The sequence below is a fragment of the Lissotriton vulgaris genome, chromosome 3_1 (genome assembly GCF_964263255.1).
Source record: "Lissotriton vulgaris chromosome 3_1, aLisVul1.2, whole genome shotgun sequence".
Lineage (NCBI taxonomy): Eukaryota > Metazoa > Chordata > Amphibia > Caudata > Salamandridae > Lissotriton > Lissotriton vulgaris.
The window spans coordinates 1,212,429,913-1,212,448,593 of NC_141689.1; positions in this window are offsets into that span (position 1 = coordinate 1,212,429,913).

Sequence of the window (18,681 nt, forward strand, 5' to 3'; positions counted from 1 at the left end):
GAAGGTTATGTACTATTATTTGGAGTAAGTAAACATAATTTCCGAAAAATGATGCAAAAAACAGATCTGTTGTTTAGCGATAAATTTTAGTGTGAATGTGTCTTTGCATCAGTGTAAATTCAGAAAGGCGCATCCAACAGAAGTTAGAGGCAGGTATAAGGTGGACAGGAAGCTTTATTGAGTACTCCTCAGCCACAGCTAGCTCTGTTACCACAGAGTCTAACAGACCAGGAACAGCTTATTCTAGAATATGATGACTCTAAGATAATAAATGTTCTAGCATATTCCTGATGGCAATCAGGTGAGGGAGATTCAATGCATCCCCCTTTTTAGGTTGAGCCTGGGCAGTGCATGCGCTGCTCTGCATGGTATGCTGTATTCGGATCTGGACTTGAAGCCCCTCCCACTCTCTGCACATATTTCTCATTGGCTTGTGCCATTGTCTTTCATAAATGCTGGCTTTTGATTCGTTAATAGGCTTGCTAGTCCTTCCTTAGTACTGCCTTGTCTTCATTTGTACTCTCCCATGAGGACTGGCCCTTTTACTTCTGTTGTTACACAGCATGTCTTATTTAGTCTGTAATCATTATTTTCTTTAAAGAGTTTCTCCTACTGCAAGTAGGACATGCTTTCCTGCAAAATTCAGACGCCATGGGCGCTTTCCCTTTCCAAGCAGCCAGGACAATGGCGGACGCGTCGTTAAAATAAAATAGGTCTCGCATTTTCAAGAGTTTGAGCTATTGGCATTGTAAATGACAATGCCTTTTATGGATGTCTTTAAGACATCCATAAAAGGCATTGTCATTTACAATGCCAATAGCTTAAACCCTCGCGAATGCAAGACCTATTGCATTGCAAATGCTCATTTTTAAATTGGTGAGGGATCCTTTTTGTGTAATATTTTAATTTCAAATTAAATCAAGTGAGCATTATTCGATATTTGTACATTTAAAACCATAAAAGCACAGTACAGGATAACAAGTTCAAATATGATTCACATGATATGATAAAATTACCAATTCTTTAAGACAATCCATTAATATAAAAAAAGAAAAATAAACTTAGGATTACTCTAGACAAGCTTTACATTGTGTTCCTGTATCTGATAATCGCCTTTAAAAAAGAAGAGATAGACATAATAATCATTTCATTTTCTAAAAATTGTACCTCAAAAGTTCTAATCTACGTTGTCTGAGGCCCAACATCTTCAAAAAGGGAATTAAAAACCTTTTCCTTGGTAAGACATAATATTTACAGAAAAGAATACAATCTGATGTAGCTTGTGTTGAAATGTCGTCACAAGGACATAACGACAAATTTCGAGACCAATCACTTGTTTCAGAGAAGGTAGCCATTCTGTAAAAGTAACCACAATGAAAATTGGATAGAAGCATATGACTAAAACTGCTCTGTACCACTATTAAATAAGGTTGTATACCTAAATATATCGTCATCAAATGATTTTCCATGACTGTTATTTTTCCTTTCTCAATGAGCCAACGCTTATTTTCTAGGTGATGTAGACAGTTTAATTTTAAAAAATTTCTCGATATTGTTTCCAAGCTTACAGGGGAATCAAAATATTTAGGATCACCAATATCGTATGACATTTCTTGTACATAACTGAGTCAAGGTAATTTCCCCACCCCATCCAGTTTAAGGCAGTCCAGAATTACATCTCTTTTAAAACCTGTTTCCATGGTTACCCACATCTTATGCCAAAATAAAAGTGGATTTGTTTTAATAATATCAGATACATATGTCAGACCGAGTTCCCTATCACAGCTAAAAGTAGCAGTTGAACTGAGGACCACCAAAAGATAGCAAATAAAAGCATTTTCGCAACGTTGTATGTGTTCGGCATCTGCTAGGCCCCAGATGCCCGCACCATATGTCGCAGTAGATTTGTAAATGTCTAATAGCTCCGAGATCCGTCTGCCACCCAATTTATTTGAAAAATTAATAACTGCGCCTATAGCTCTTGAGAAAGTCAGTTTCCTTGCTTGCATGGTCACTTTCCACAAGCAAGTCCTGTCAAACTTCATTCCCAGATATGAGAATTAATCTGTACCTTCTATTTTTTTCTTCTCAATAAAAATGTTGCATGTTGTGCTCTTTTTTGTACCACAGCTCATAGTATAGGTCTTGATAATATTTACTTTCAAACCCCTTTCTTGCATGTAGGTAGCAAAATTAGCGACCGTCCGTTGTAGACCTATCCATGTACGTGCCATGATAACTGCGTCATCAGCATACAATGAAATAGGGACTGGGGTATTATTAATAATAGGGTAATCTTGTCGGCGATCAATCAAATATTGTCCTATGCTATTAATGTATGAAGAAAAAAGAAAAGGGGCAAGTATACAACTTTGTCTCACCTCTTTTTTTATACAAAATTTTGTTAAACATTCTCCCTTTAGCCCACATCGAATCCTCGCTCCTGCTTCCCTATACAACTCCTTAATAAATGATAATAGTGGAGGGTCAGCATTCATGTCTGTGAAGATACTCCATAAAAGACCTTCAACTATCGCTCTGGCTTTTCAGCCAAAAACATGCACGTGTTCCATTGCCTTCAATGGCAATGCGTGCACATCTGGCGATTCACTTGCATGACTGAGCACCGCTATATGGTAGCAATAATCGCTTTCCCAAGGGAATCGCGCATGCCCCCTCCTCCCCCCTACTGCCGCGCATGCACGCCTCCCCCTGCTGCCGGTTGTCTGCAGCACTTTTTTATTAGCACACTGTCATCACGACCTACGGGGGAATTGGCCTCTGATGTTCAGAGGGAGGCATGTTTTTCTGCTTCGGTTCATTAGACTTAGTACCCACCACTTTGAAGGTTACTATAGCAGTGCACTTAGAGTGCAGCTCACTGTGATACCAACATAAGGCGCTGTTATAGTTTGAAAATAACAGGTATAGCGGTGTAGTTAAGAAATCACTATGATAACTCTTGGGATCTTGTAGCCAGAAATGCAATGGTGACTGCAAATGTTAGAACCGACATTTAAACACGCCCCACACTGCAGGAACCGTCACCAGTATGGGCCAGTGGGGGCGTGGCTGCATCACAGCAGCACACCCTGGTCTGATAACAGCCTTTGATCTTGCAGCCCACAAAGAAAATGCTAGAGTGGTGGAATGGCCAAGTATGTAGATACATTTTTGGGAGTTTTATTAAGTGTGAACTCTACCCAGGGTATCAGAGCGCTTTGCACGTGCATCAGTTGCATTACAGACGGACACATTAATTTTGTTAGACATGGGGAAAGTAAATGATTTGTCCAGAAACACAGGATGAGGATCGTTCCTGTCGGGACTCGAAACCTTCGAGGTCGACCGCTCTAGCCGTTATGCCACGTCCTCTAGTGTAGTCTGTATCCATAAATGGTGTATCGGGTATGTCACGGGAAATACAAGGCACGACAATGCCATTTTACATTCTATTTAGAAATAAAACACAGCTTTATCTCGGGTGTAGTCGGCTCCTTTGCCCCTTTTACCCAGTATCACTGCACATGCTACCTAAACCCCTGATACAAATTATACCCTATGACCATCATTCCTAAAACTACTTGCACCTGCAATTGAGACAGAGATGGGCATATAGCTTGGCATAGAAACAGATGAACTTGCAAAACAACTGTTCAGATTCCTGAAATTTGGTTTCACCCTCAGTCATGGATTTACTCACTTCAAGTTCCCTGCCTGTATAAGTAACTTTACTCTAGTGGATGGGAAGAGGCCATTCCAAAGCAGGTGCACTTCTTGCAACGTACACGTTGTGCGCATTCACAGACCATGTGTCTCCACTTCGTACCCTGGAAAAGCTTGAAGATTTACTCCAGTCAAGAGCAATCCCTTTCCAGGACGAGAAAGGGTAAGCATCAAACATGTAGAGTTCTTCACAAGGAAAAAATGTTTTCCGTTGGAGAAAAGAAGTTACAAAAGACATTTGCATTTAGTTTTCTTTCAATGCAAAGATATGCTTGTGATTTGTTTTCACGTGCATTAATAGTGTTCCCCAAAACTTTGGCAGGATTAACCCTGGTAAGCCATAACATGTGCAGGTTTCCTTTTGTAGCCTGGAAGAATTTTGAGAATTTCTAAGATTAGTAATTCATCTCCCATGATAGATTAAAACCACCAAGGCAGATTTGCAGGCCCAATATGCATAGCCATTTGAGTGTGTAAGTCTGACTAACATACCTAAAAGGCTCATTTTACGATTGCAACAGTTTACATTCATGAATCATTTTATTAATGTGTAATATTACCTCCTGTGAATGAATCCTGAGTGTGAGTAACTCACACTCAAGGGGTGAGTAGTATGAGCTGTAGCAAAGTTATGTAGCTGTGAGTTTTTTGGGTGTTACTTAAGTACGCCTCTGAACCCCTTAAAATCCGGGGAATGGTTCACAATTTACTCCCCCCAAATTGGTGAAGAGAAGGAGCTTCTCCACGAAAACAGTATTTTGGAAATGAATATCAAGGAAAAAAATATTGCACAAAAGTGAGGGCATGCCACCATATGGAATGTGTACAATTATTCACCCTGCTTGCCTCTTCATCGTCAAAATTATTATTTCACAGACGTTTCTAAGGCATGTTCCTAGAAAGCTGTGGTTATTGCAGGGCTCTAGGTGAAATGCTTTGGGGAATGTTGAGTCATAGGTTTGTCCCCTGCTAGGCCAGATTGGTGAGAGAATAGCTGTTTCCCAAACAATGACGTTTTTCAAAAACAATGGCAGATCGAAACAAGTCTTGGCAAAACCAAAAAGCTGGTGGCTGATGCCATACCTATTGGATTTGCCAGTGCTTGTTTTTCTTTGTTATGACACGAGCTCTGTTAAATACCGACAGCCGTCTCTTAACAGCCCTCAGTAATGGGGAGCAGTCAACCAGGAGCACTCAACCATTCCTAAAGCAGGCCTCAATCAGCACTATCAGAGCTTTCACTTGCAGATTCGTTTGCTCAACTTCACTAATGGTCACAAACGTTGACCCTTAATTGAGCTTGACCAGGTAAGCATTAATTGGGCCTGCTTCTTGTAAGCGCTCAACCATGGCACAGCTACACTCACCAAACACCTCTCACATGTAGGTAGCAATGCCGTTTAGATATGCTCTAAACTGAGATCTGGTTAACAATGGTGTGATAAAAGTGAAAGGTCAACAGTTCGATTGGGTTTATAGTGACACTTAGTACGGGTGGGTCTACATGACCTTTTGATGTCATGATAGAAACATTGTTATCAGGGAAGAATGTCAATTTACCCGAAGTGGCATTTGGTCGTTTAACAAGTGTGTTCACTCTCTCTTAAGTGGGCTCCCCCCCCCCCCCCCCCCCCCCCTCTCCTCATAATCCCACTGGTCTTGCTGGATTCCACAGCCCGGGTGAAACCAAGACTGGCTGTAGCCCGGGGCCGCCAACAATGTCCTCTTGGCGCTTTTGGGTTATTCCCATGCATTCCTGGCATTGCAGGCGACAATGGCGTGCGCCGCCAGGCATTGAGTTGCAGCTACGCAGCGGTAATGCAGGGCGGGGAGGAGTGGCCTATCCTGTCCGGCAAGACCTCGAGGGAGATGGCCACAGAGAGAGAGAAAGCTTCTGAGAGAGGCTGCAGTGCGAGAACGCTTATGTAAAGGCGCTAATAAGTATAATTACTTTACAAAATATTCGTCGATTTATGAGCAATGCATGTTAAAAACGTGAGGGTAGTCTATGTCAGTGATTTTTTAGTTCCTTTTCATATTTCATGTTTTACTTATTGTCGCATTCTCCTGTGGTGTTAGCTATTTCCAGGATGTTGTGTTCCTGTATGTTTTTCGTGTAGCAGGTTACTCTTATATGGTGCTTAGTGCATACTTTTAACTCAGTTACACAAGGTGTTTATAACGGGCCACAATTGAGCGGTTGGGGTTTGTGGATGAAGGCAGTGCAAGTTTCTCACAGGGCCTGCCACAGATTCAAACAAGCATTGGCATGGCCAATAGGTCTCGCTTATGGGACCATCTAAGTATTTAGTTATGAAGCACAATATCCTTAGTGCAACAATATTAACTGTTGCATGGCTAAACACTTATAAGGTCCCAAAGGCGAGACCTATTGGCTATGCCAATGCTTGTTAAATGTAGGGATAACGATTGCATTTGACCATGTGGGGATAAACCTATAGTGATTACAACTTGTTAAAACATTAGTTAAAAGCGGGGCCCATAAACCAATGTTCGACTTATTAACGTCCAGTGGGACGCCATCCGGTCCTGCTGCCTTCCCTGAGACGCTCTTGGTTATGGCCCTACTAACTTCCTCAAATGAAATATCAATATCTAGAGGAAGTGCTGTTGGTTGTACGTTAGCTACTCTTCCCCCTACCACAGAGGTTGTCTCGCTTTGATCCAGAGTTGCGTCATTGTAAAGACCCGTAAAAAGTGCAACCCAGTTTTCTTCGGTAATTGCTATGTCTATGATATTGGTCTCCCTATTTACAAAAAAGGGGGCATTTACCGCTCTCCAGATGCCAATATTATCCTTGTTTAAACTTGCCTGGTGCAAGGCCTGCCAGGCTTTCTTTTTCAATTGTAACTTGCGTTTTTTTATTGCCAATCGGTAGCCGTTCTCACCTAAGTTCTTCCCTGCTTCTGTTTTCATTTCGAAGGACATTTTTCAAGTGGGTATGCGCCTTGCTACATGCCCTGTCGAATCAACCCTGTGTCTTATGTGTCCCCTGTCTCCATTCCCTAGTTTTCCTGCTTCCCCTGTTATTTTAACGTCATCCTTTGTCAGGGAAAGACAGATTTCAAAGTCCTCTCGTGTCTTATTAACCAGTGTTTTAAGAAAGACCACTGGATCCACTTTGGTCCAGTTTATGGAGTATCCATTTGTACTAGCGAGATTAATGTTGAAATTATAATTCATATCATTCTTGTTCAAGGTTCTAGCAATCCCTTCCGCAAAGAGATCTAGATTAATCGGATAATGGTCACTCATTAATATTTCACAGGTTTGACAAGTACAGACATTACAAGAATACCTGTTAGACATCAAAGCAAAGCCAATTATCGAATTACAACCCCTCCCAATAAATGTTGGCTCAAAGGGTACAGGGGGTGTACACAATTCATTCGCCTACCCCTGGTCAAAACGAAAAACTATTTCATTCAGCAAATCCCCCACAGTTGTGTGAGCAAAATGGGTCAAAGTGTCTTCACTGTCCTTACCTAGGCCACAAATGCCCTTTTTACTATGTTGGCATAAGAAACAATTGAAGTCACCTACCCATATAATACACATATCCCCAGACATTACATCTTCTATATGGTCCAACATTTGACATAAGTCCCCTAAGACCTTTGCTATATTAAGTTTGGGGATATTATTATAAAAGTTTATTAGCACTGTACCCTTTTCTCCCCAGACTCACTGAGAATATCTGATAGAACTAGGTCTCACTGACAATCTTCACATTTGTCACCTTCGTCTTATTGGACACATAAGTACATAAACCCCCTTTATTCCGCCCCTGCTTACTAAAACTTGCTGGGGTGTTAAACGTTCTAAAGCCATTGATGCGTATTTCTTGGGTTACCCAGGTTTCTTGAAGGCAAATTATAGGGTAGTCCTCTATAAAGGTTAGCCAATGAGAGTCTCTCGCCTTGGATAAAAGTCCTGCAACATTCCAAGACAGTATTTTACAAGTGTGATGGCCGCTTCCCGAGGGGACATAAGAGCCAGTTGCCAATCAACGTCGCTTATTGGGCCTTAGTCATCCTGCCACCGCTCCCTTAGCTTTGGAAAGGTGTCTGGCAGGTTATTACTTAACTTTTAATATGTGAGCGATATCGCCTTTGAAAGTAGAGGCCCATCTAACAGCCGGTCCTCCAGTGGTGACGACTCTGGTATTTCATTAAGGGACGGAAAAGCCGCCTGTATTGCGTGTCTAATCTGTAAATATCTATATATATTTCTCCCTGAGCCAGATGATATTGACTATGAAGGTCACCAAATTTAAGTATAGCTCCCATTCATAACCAGGTCCTTCACTGGGAGATACCTATGAGGTACCACTTGTCAAACCCAGGCTGATAGCACAACATGCCCAGCTTCTGTGTATACCATAGCGGCTTTACCTGCGAGAGAACTCCCACCCACCCCAAACAAGAATTAACTATACGCCATATTTCTAACATGTGTTGGGTAGGTCCAAAAAATCTCTTCTTCTTCTTCCTATCACTAGTGTACAGGGCCCCGAGATAACCGGAATGATCAGTTTGGTAACGGTCAAGAGCGTATGCTGGGTCGTCAGGGGGGTGATTTAGCCAGTGATTAACAGTCACCAATTGCGCCGCCCAGTAGTAGAGTTGCAGGTCAGGCAGCGCTATGCCTCCATCATACCAGAACTTTGTAAATTTCTTCAGTGCGACCCTGGGGGCCTTTCCATCCCACAGCAGCATGCAGATTTCACCCTTGACTGCTCTAAAATATGAGCTTGGGATTCTGTGGGGACAATTATGAATAATGTAGAGAAAATGAGGGAGGGCCAACATTTTAAAGAGTGCAGCACGCCCGACCAGCGTGAGAGGCAGGGATCTCCAGTGCTTTACATCTGCTTGTAGTCTTGCCAGCAGGGGGCAGATTGGAGCTTTAAAAAAGAGCTGGATTCGATGTGACAAAGACTCCCAAATATCGAAACCCCTCCTCTGCCACCGCTATGGTGCATTCAGCTGGAAGTCGGGGGACTTGGCCCCTCAACATAAACAATACAGACTTGTGCCAATTGATCACATACCCGAATACTAACCATGGGCAGACAACTACGCTACTCTCGCGTAGTTTGCGAAGTTTGCTCTACTTCGCATTACGAGAATTGCAAGTAGCACAGTGCGACCACGCGTAGCGTAGCGGTCATTTTTTGCTTGCTCGCGGTCCTCAACGTCAAGTTGGCGACCGTGAGCGAGCAAAATGACACCCCGGCGAGACTTTTCCTCGTTCGCGATCAGCAACATCAAGTTGGCGATCGCAAGCGTGGAAAATAAACCACCCGGCGAGATTCTCAACGCGGGGAGGTCAGGTGTCTCATTACGAGTGGTCGCGTATGCTCACGACCGCTCGCGATGAGAAGCTACCAGTCCGTGTTGAGAAAGCTGCCGCTCAAATAAAAATCTACTCGAGCGGCAGAAAACGACAGCCCGCACTGTGCAAGATGCCATTTTCAATGATTGCACAGTGCGGTCAAGCATTCGGCACTGTGCAATCATCGCAAACAGCGCGCTATGCAGTTTGTGTAGCGCTACGCTTAGCTCGCGAAGTGCACTTTGCGTAGCTACACATGGCGCTACTTCACGAACTACGCCCAGGGTTACCGAATACTTGCCAAAATTTGTGAAGAGGTCGAGCACTACTCTGGTGGATTTGGGCGGGGAGGCTAGATATAACAGTATGTCGTCCGCATACAAGGATATATGATCTTCCACAGCGTCCGCCCAACACAGCCCTCGTACCATCACATCTCGGCGCCCCATGCCGCAAGGTGCTCCAGCAGAAGGGAGAATATCAGCGGGGATAGCGGGCATCCTTTTCTAGTACCCCTTCTTAACCTGAATGTGCGGGACGTATAGCTGTTAACACTCACCTGTCCCAACACGTCTGTATATAACAACTTCACCCAATCTATGAATTTAGGGCCCAGTCTCACCCTTTCCAAGGCTTCGAACAAGTACGCCCATTCTATGGAGTCGAATGCCATTGAGGCATCGAGAGATAACACTGCCGCGTCATCCTCAATATACTGCCTACGAGCAATCACATTGTGAAGGCGCCGTATATTAAGGGCTGTATTCCTCATTAGCATAAATCCAGATTGGTCTGGATGGACCAATGATGCACTAACCGTCATTAGCCTATTTGCCAGGACTTTCGCCAATACCTTTGCCTTCACATTAATCAGCGAGATTGGTCTATAGGAGCCGCAACTATCCGCTGGTTTACCCGGTTTGTGGATGACTACAATGCTGGCTAGCGGCTGATCCACTGGTAACCTACCCACCTCCAGTCTGTCGTCATACATGGTAAGTGTGCTACAGACAGAGAGGCAGTGGCTTTTAAGAACTCAACCAGTATGCCGTTAGGCTCCATCGCTTTGATGGATTTAATCTGTCCTAGGGCCTTTCTAATTTCATCGTTCGAAAGATCTCCCTCCAGGGTGTCTCTTTCTACATCTGAGAGGCCCGGCATGTCACTATTCCAGAGGAGCTGACGCGAATCGTCAGCCGTGTAGTGGGTAGAGGGGCAGTATACCTTTTCCAGGTGGTCAGCAAATTCCTCTGCTATTTCCCAAGGATGCGTCACTGTTACACCCCCTGGTTTTGTCAGTTTGTGTACCCATCTCGTTCCCTGGTCTCGACTCTTCAACCACGCTAGTGTCCTGCCAGCCCTATCACCCATTTCATAGTATCTGTTCTGGTTGGTGCGATACTTAGCTATCATGTGTTCCCTGGTTTTTATTCTATATTTGTCTTGCTTCAGTAGGAGCCTATGAATAGTGTCTGGTGAGGGATCTTGTGCATGTTCCCGCTCCAATTCAAGGAGGTCTGTCTCCACCTGGACCAAGAGCTCATGTTTCTTGGTGATATATCCCGTTTTTAAATCTAAAGCTTGCCCTTTCAGAACCACCTTGTATGCTTCCCAAATTGTTTAAGCGGATTCAACTGAAACCACATTCTCAGTAAAATAGTTCTCTGTTTGTGTGCAGAGTTCCTCCCTAATGTCTGGTATGTGTAGGAGCCATGGATTAAGAATAATGGGGGTGTGTGCCTGCCATTCTCAGGCACACGCCCAGACTGGGGAGTGGGCCGATATGCCTCTGGGCAGAACTCTAGACTGGGTGAAGTTACCTATTGAGGACAAATGCATAAGGAAATTATCAATCCACGATAGACTGTTGTGCACATTGGAGAAGTATGTGAATAATTTGTCAGTTGGTTGGGATGCTCGACCTACATCTGTCAAACCCATTGCCTTCGTGAAATCGGCCATAATGGCGTTGGATTGCGCTCTGGACTTTGGCGGGTGGCGATCAATTGTGTCATCCAATGTCATATTATAGTCCCTCCCATGATTAACGTGCCCTCTGGGAGGCCTGTCAGCTTACTTCCAAGGCCCACCAATGCTGCCTTACCCAAAGCGGGGGGTAAATACACAGAGAGTATGTTTATATCCCTTCCATCCCACTGAGCCTCTGCCCCTGCAAATCGTCCCCTCGGGTCTACACATGTCTTATGAACTAAAAGGGGAGTACTCTTCTTTACCAGAATTGCCGTCCCCTCGATCCCGTGGTATAATCTGCATAAACAAGGAGTTTATACCCCCACCTAGTGAGAGCCTTAGTCTTCTGTCCCACAAGGTGCGTTTCTTGCAACAAAACCACATCAGGTGAGTGCCGCTTTAAATATTGTTGCACAATCCCTCTCTGAATCTTAACTCCAACACCATTCACATTCCAAGTCATTATAGAAAGCATCCGATCTCTATCCCCCCCATAGCTGTCCATTACACAATTCCCAAGTATACGGATCAATGCAGAAGGAGAAAACATTTGAACCAGCCCACTCCTCTTTGTTTGTCCATTCTTCAGCATGGCTATTTTGCGCATCAGGATCACAGAATCACTTTGCATACCAATAAAAGAATGAACAGTTAAAGCCCCACTTATTCCTGACCCCTTGGTTCCCTCCCCCCTCCCTGACCCCTGCCTGTGGATTTAGAACTACCCACTTCCAATCATGGCAGAGTGCCTCTCTCCCCCCCAAAATACTGAAAAAGCACGGAGTTAGTCAACTCCCATCCCCACATGTACACATCACAGTTATTTTGAATTTAAGCCATCCACTAATTGTAATTAGTCTAATTTCGTTCAAATCACTTCATGTAAACTCATCAGTCTTGACCCAATAGGTACCATGAATCTTGTCTCTCCCCTCCCTATACTTGCACTTTCAGCGAGGCGCCAGCTCTCCGTAACCGTCCATGGAGGTTATCAGCCCTGCTCCATCATCTGGTCGTCTTCCTTCGCTGGACCATTGTTCATAACTCCCGTACTGCAGCCTCTGTGCAGACCAGATCTGCCAGGGCGATCCCGTCTGAGGCCTCCCACACTGCTCCAACCTTCCAACCAGTCCCAGACTGCCTCCGGTGACTCAAAAAAACATGATTTACCGTCCGATTCCACTCTCAACTTTGCTCACAGTCCCTCAGTTTTCTCTTCGCTGCCTGAAAGCTGTGACGTTGGGCCTGGACCTTGGCCGTAATGTCAGGAAAAAAAGGCCACCTCATAGTTCTCTCTTTTCACTGGGGGACTAGATCTTGCCATTTGCAGGATGATGTCTCTGTCCCGATAGTTGAAATCACAAGCTATAAGGGGCCTTGGGGTTCTCCTGCTTTTGGCCTTCCTCCCGGCACTCTATGGTCCCTTTCACTGGAGAAATAACTGGACAGAGTCTTAGGCTTGAGATGTTTAGTAATAAGGTCCTCAATATACTGGTCCGCTGCCGGCCCCTCTGCCTTTTCCGGAACACCTAGGATGCGGATATTGTTACGGCGTGCCCTGCCTTCGTAGTCATCAAGCTGTTGTGCCATCCACTCCTGTTTCTTTTGCAATTCGACTGCCTGTGTTTGAAGCTCCGATGTATCCATCTGCAGAGCGCCGGCGACTATCTTCAGCTCCCTGACTTTCTCATCGATCTTCCGGAAGTCAGCCCTGATGAGGGAAATCTCCACCATAACTGCGTCCAGCGAGGCACGCACCCCATTGATCGCTGCCATAACGTTGTGTAAAGTTGGCTCTGTTCCCTGCTTAGAGGCAGTTGTCCCCCGTCCTTATCCATCTGTGGTGATTCATTTTTATCTCCCGCCTTGGACCGGGCAATTTTGGCTAGTTGCTTTTGGGCATTGGCCTTAGGACCTTTCCCTCCTGTCACCATGAGCGAGCCGACAGGTGACGCACCAGTCAAGAATCTGAGGCAGCTCCGGGGTCACCTGCAACCCACTAGTGAGAGTGACAGGACTTATAGGTGTTTCCACTGGGGATGTAGCCTCTCCGCTTTGTCTCTGGGTGTAGGTTCTTCAAACCTGACTTCCCCTCCACTCGTGTTTCTCCGATGACGTGGTGAAGCTCCAGTGTCGACCCCCTTCAAGCGTCTCCCCTGCACTCTGCACTTTCTCTAGGGTATGATGTTTTATATTGGGCTGGTTTTCACTGCATTTCCAATTCACTGGCCAGCCCGGATCTGGAATTTCCTACAGGCCCACGCTGTAGCGCCAACACCATGAGCCAGTCCGTTACCATTTGAGGAGCCCCAGGGCTTACAAAGCCATAGTTTGCACCCAACAGTTAGGTTCAGTACAGCCATCATTTTGAGATATGGGGTACAGTTAATGGATCTTGCTGTGTAGCTCCCTCCGGCCTCGCCACGAGAAAGCACCTGATCACAAGGCACTAGTATGGCCTGCAGTCTCCTAACACTACAGGCCAGTCTCGAAAATCGGGCCACCTCTATCCGGTTACACCCCAGACGGTATTACCAGTCACGGAGCTGCCATGCGGGGCCCGGCTGATCCCTCGGGCCTGGGGCCCAGTTATGGAGTCCTACTTCTTCCCTCTCAGGCTTCAGGGTGCCGGTCGCTGCAGGATACCGCTCGTCAATCACCCACGGGCGCCAGCCGCTATTCCTCTGCTCCCTCCAGTTTGTGCAGGCCGTCGCTGAGCGCCTTTCACCAGCTCTAAAGGCCGCTGCCTAACCGTCTGTCACCCGGGCTCCGGCGCTGTACCATGTCCGCTTTCCTTCCTAGGCTGCTTAACTCGCCTCTAAGTCTTAGCCTGAAGGCTGCTCTCCACAGCTACCACTAGGATAGCTTTCTATAAGGTTAATTTACAACCTACCATCAATAAGAGTCGTTTGGACTGGTGCAAGGTGCCCACTAGAATAGTGGACACCATTTGCCAGGCCAACGTCTCACATTGGTGTGCAGCGTCTGGGATTACAGCTCACATTGTTTTACCAGATAATCTTGAGAATGTCATTATTTTTTAAATCACATAAGGTACCAGAAGGTACATATAAATCAAGCTTAAAATACTTAGGTTCTACTGAACTTAGAAGTTGTAGATGTCAAGGGCTTAGCACACCCTGACTACAACTCCTAGAGAGGTTTAGTAGGAAACCAAGTAGTGTAGGTAGATGCACACACCACACCTCACTAGTCATGGCTTTAAAGGCTGCACCTAGTGTGTCTCTGCCAGATGACAGCCCAACCCTAAGTATTCTCCTTCCAAGAGTTAAGGAGTCTGTGTGCCATAAGAAAATTAAAGCAAGGACAAAGTCCCACCACCCAATACCTGATAGATATCTTAGTGGCAGATGGCTTGGAAAAAGCATCAGATTCTGATAGACTAGGTAATGGGGATAGGGTGCAACCATCAGCAGAAGAGGATCATAGTGGGTTACCCCACCAGACCTCTGATGAAGATGATGATGCAGACCAGGTTGATGTCAGTAGACTCAACCTGGGGAATCCAACTCTACCTGGAGGTGAAGAATGCAAGAATGGGCCTCCCTCCATCCCCCCACGTAGACCTGGTGGTGTGCCTAGAAGGGAAAGATCACCTTCAGTGGAATCTGACCATTCTGGCGCATGTCTAGGGTCCTCTGCCTCTGCTCATAGGAGAAGAACTTCTCCAGAGAGAGGGAACATCGAGCTAGGATGAGAGAAGACAAGCTTAGGCTAAGGAGACAAGAAGTTGCCTTATAAAAAGAGATCCTAGCTCTTGAGAGAGCGAGAAAAAGGATGGGGCTTAGTCCCTTATTGGCAGCAATATCCCTAGTGGTAGGGATAGGTCTTATGACCATAGAAACCTAATCAAGAGTGTCCCTCCCTATCAGACTGGGGATGACATCCACAAATGGATTACTGCATTGGAGAGGGCCTGCAAAGTACAGAAAGTACCCCAGGAGCAGTGGGCAGCAATCTTGTGGCTCTCCTTCGCAGACAAAGGTAGAGATAAGCTCCTCACTGTAAGAGAAGAGGATGCTGACAATTACAAAGTCCCCAAGAGTGCTTTGATAGATGGTTTTGGCTTAACCACTGAACAGTATAGGGTGCAGTTCAGAGTCACCCAGAAGACACAGGTTCAGGACTGGACTGATTTTGTACATTGTGCTACTAAGGCTCTGGAAGGATGGTTACTGGGCCGCAAAGTGCAAGACTTTACAGGATTGTATAATTTGATTATGAGGCAGCAGATCCTTAATAATTGTCAGAACCAGCTTTAAACCAATACCTGGTGGACTCTGATCTGACCACTCCCCAAGAATTGGGAAAGAATGCAGACAAGTGGGTCCGAACCAGGGTTAGGCCTAAAAATCAGGGTGGTGACCAGAAGAAAGATTCTACCAAACCACAAGAGAAAGGTGGGGATAAATCCAAAGATAAATCTACAGCAGGGCTCCAAAAATCCTCTGAGGAGGGTACATCCCAAACTCCTTCCTCTCCTACCAAGAAACCTTATTGCCATGTATGTAAGAAACCAGGCCACTGAAAAACTGACAGCAGTTGACCAAAAGCCAGCAATAAGGAAAATATTCCTCCAAGTAAAACTCCAACACCTCCTGTTACTACTAGTAGTAAAGCCCCCAAAAATGTGGCTGGGTTTTCTTGGGGAACTCAGGTGGACTCTGGCCTAACCATGTCCCCTACTACAGCAACTTCAGTCTGTGATGGTGGCATTGGGTTTGCCAATTTCACTGCGTGTCCCAATACCTTCGGCAAGTACAGACAGGAGCCCCACATTAATGGTCAGACAGCTGTGGCCTATAAGGACACATGGGCTAGTATCACCATGGTGACACAGAGATTAGTACCCTCAGAACAGCTTTTACCTGGGTTTACATACCAGGTGACCAATATTGATGTAGTCAAGCCTGGGCTGAGGTAGAAAAAGAGGCCCATTCCAAGATTGTAGGCCTTCCTGAAAAGGTTAGTGGGGCTGTGAGGGCCACAGCCCAGACCCAAACAGATTTTAGTGTTGTGAAGCCTGAAACTATGGATCACTCCACTCGGACAGAGAGCATTGGGGAGGAAGAAAAGTCTCCTTCCCACCAGACTTTAGGTGAGGGTCAGCCTCCCCAGGGAACTGACCCTACCCCTTGTGATGGAACTGCCCCAGAGGTAGTCAGGCCAGGTCTGGCAGAGCCCCTGATGTCAGTAGACCCTTCCAAGGTGGTACCCAGTCTGGAGCAGGTAACCCCTCTCTACCCTGCCTCAGACAGCCCAGGGCTTCAGAGGTCAGGGAGGTCATTGGACCCCAAAGGGCCCCCTGTCCAGAGGAACCCCCCATCAGCAGATTAGGGGCACCCAGTCTACTAGCCCTAGCCAGGTGACAATTCCTCAACCCCCTGAGGGATCCCCCTTACCCTTGTGTAGGGACCTCCACCAGATGGACTCTGTTGGGCCAAGGCAAACCTAGGACCCAGTGGTCCCAAACCTGCCCTGTCCTTCCAGTAGAGTATTAATAAGGGGGTTGTACCCAGTTAAAGTTACGGGGACCTGGGTTGACAAATGAGTAAGAGGAAGGGGTCCCAGTAGCATAAGAACAAATAACCACAATGATACACTTGAATCAAGGAAACAAAAAATTAATTAAATCCACATTGTTTTATTCACAATGGGAGAGCATAATAAATATACACGGTTTCAAAACAATGAATTAGTGGTTTTCACAGTGCCCCAAAGCAAAGGAGAAAGGGAGGAGGGGGGTGAGTGTTTACGTGAGGAGATAGTGAACAGGGAAGAAAAATTCTTAGGTGATGAGGTAATCAACAAATATAAATAGCTCATCTGTCTGTGTCACCATTTAAGTACACAGAACAGGACCGTGAAGTTCATACAAATATTGTTCAAACAAAAATCATACTCCACAAAGTTCAATCAATGAAAGCAATGGGGTGTGGAGTTGATTTAAAAGGGCATGGTTGTCGACGTTTTGACCCTCATAAAGGCAGATAGTGTTGATCTTGCTGCGGGTTCTTCTTCAGGACAGGAAGGTGGGGACACACAACCTATTAGGTGTAGAGATATTTATATTTTAAAATGCGAACGGGAAAATCAATCCCAGTTTAATCAACGACATGAAGGCACATCATTACACGGTAGGATGTATTGGGGTCAATAGAGATTAATAGTGACATAAGTCCCGCCCAGGATCGTGGAGATTGTAGGAATAATTAACCTGCGTTCAACAGTCACACCTATTAAATATATGATTCCGAATCAGAAGACTCAACAGTAATTGAAAATTCAAAAAAACAGAAAAGTCAACGAGCAGTTGAAGATAGGCCAGCCAGCATGGGTGGAAAAGGGTCATATCTATGTGAGTTTATAGCACGGATCACATATTAAATCAGGAAGGTAAAAACTATAATCCCATTATTAATTGCAAGACGGACACGTCGAGACTAGGTCGTGCAAGTTATACTGTCATCAACATTAGAACTTACCACGTGCGTGGTATAGACAAGGCCCGATGAGGTGTTGAATTAAGGGTCGATATAGCAGATCTATGGGATTAAAATGTACAGTTATACAAGGCAATATTGGGGTGGAGGCGTCCCTTAAAGATCGATAGTACTAGATTACTCACCGTAGTGTGACACACACGTTGAGTATGTTTGTTAGAGGGCGGATCATGGTCCTAGATACCATCGATAATTGGAATCTAACAAAGAAAGGGTGATTGAGAGTTACATTTAAAAAACTCTTGAACGAACTTTAGGGAATCACAATTAATGGTGCAGTTAAGTGAGAGCACTCACCCGGTCGCCGTAAAACACGTCCGACGGGAAACGCGGTAGGATTGCAGTCTTTATGAGAGGGTCTTCGTTAGTAGATCTACAAGAGGTGATCAACATGAATTTAGGGGACAGAGCCCGCATAGAGCCAAAATACAATCGGCTTGAGCTCATAAACGAGAGTGCATGGAGTTGGCAAGACGCTTACCTCACGCGGAGTAGGTCACGTCTCAGGGGCTGCTCCGAATCGCAATGGCGAAGTCGGGTTCCGGGTTTGGTATAGTCACCAGGGTAACAGGGTCACATGGTACGGGCCCGTGTCAGACATGGTGGAAGGACTAATTACGTTGCTAGAATGCAGCGTGTAAACATTAGACATAGTGGAAAGACTAGTTGCGCTGCCGTGTGGCACTAGTTTCAGTTGTGTAGTCTTAACAAGCCACTTAAAACAATTGACTGCCTAATTAAGTCGGACACTAGTGTCCAACAATGGACTTCGTGTATAATAGTTGGAAGTGCGGGTTTCACGTGCAACGTGAAGGCATATATGAGGCAGTTAATGAAATACAGGCTGCAGGGAATGCGTGACAGATGTTATTGAGCAGTCAACACATGAATAAATAAAATTGAGCAGTAGAAATCAATTTGACATTAGAAATGAATATTTCGCGTTAACAATGGATATTCTACCCTCGAATTTACGAACAAGCAGTGGTGTACCTCTCACAGTAGGGTAAATACCACATCACAGGGCATTGTATTTCAACAGGATATTATTTAGATCAGGCAGTGGCGTACCACTCACATGAGGGTAAAGACCACATCACA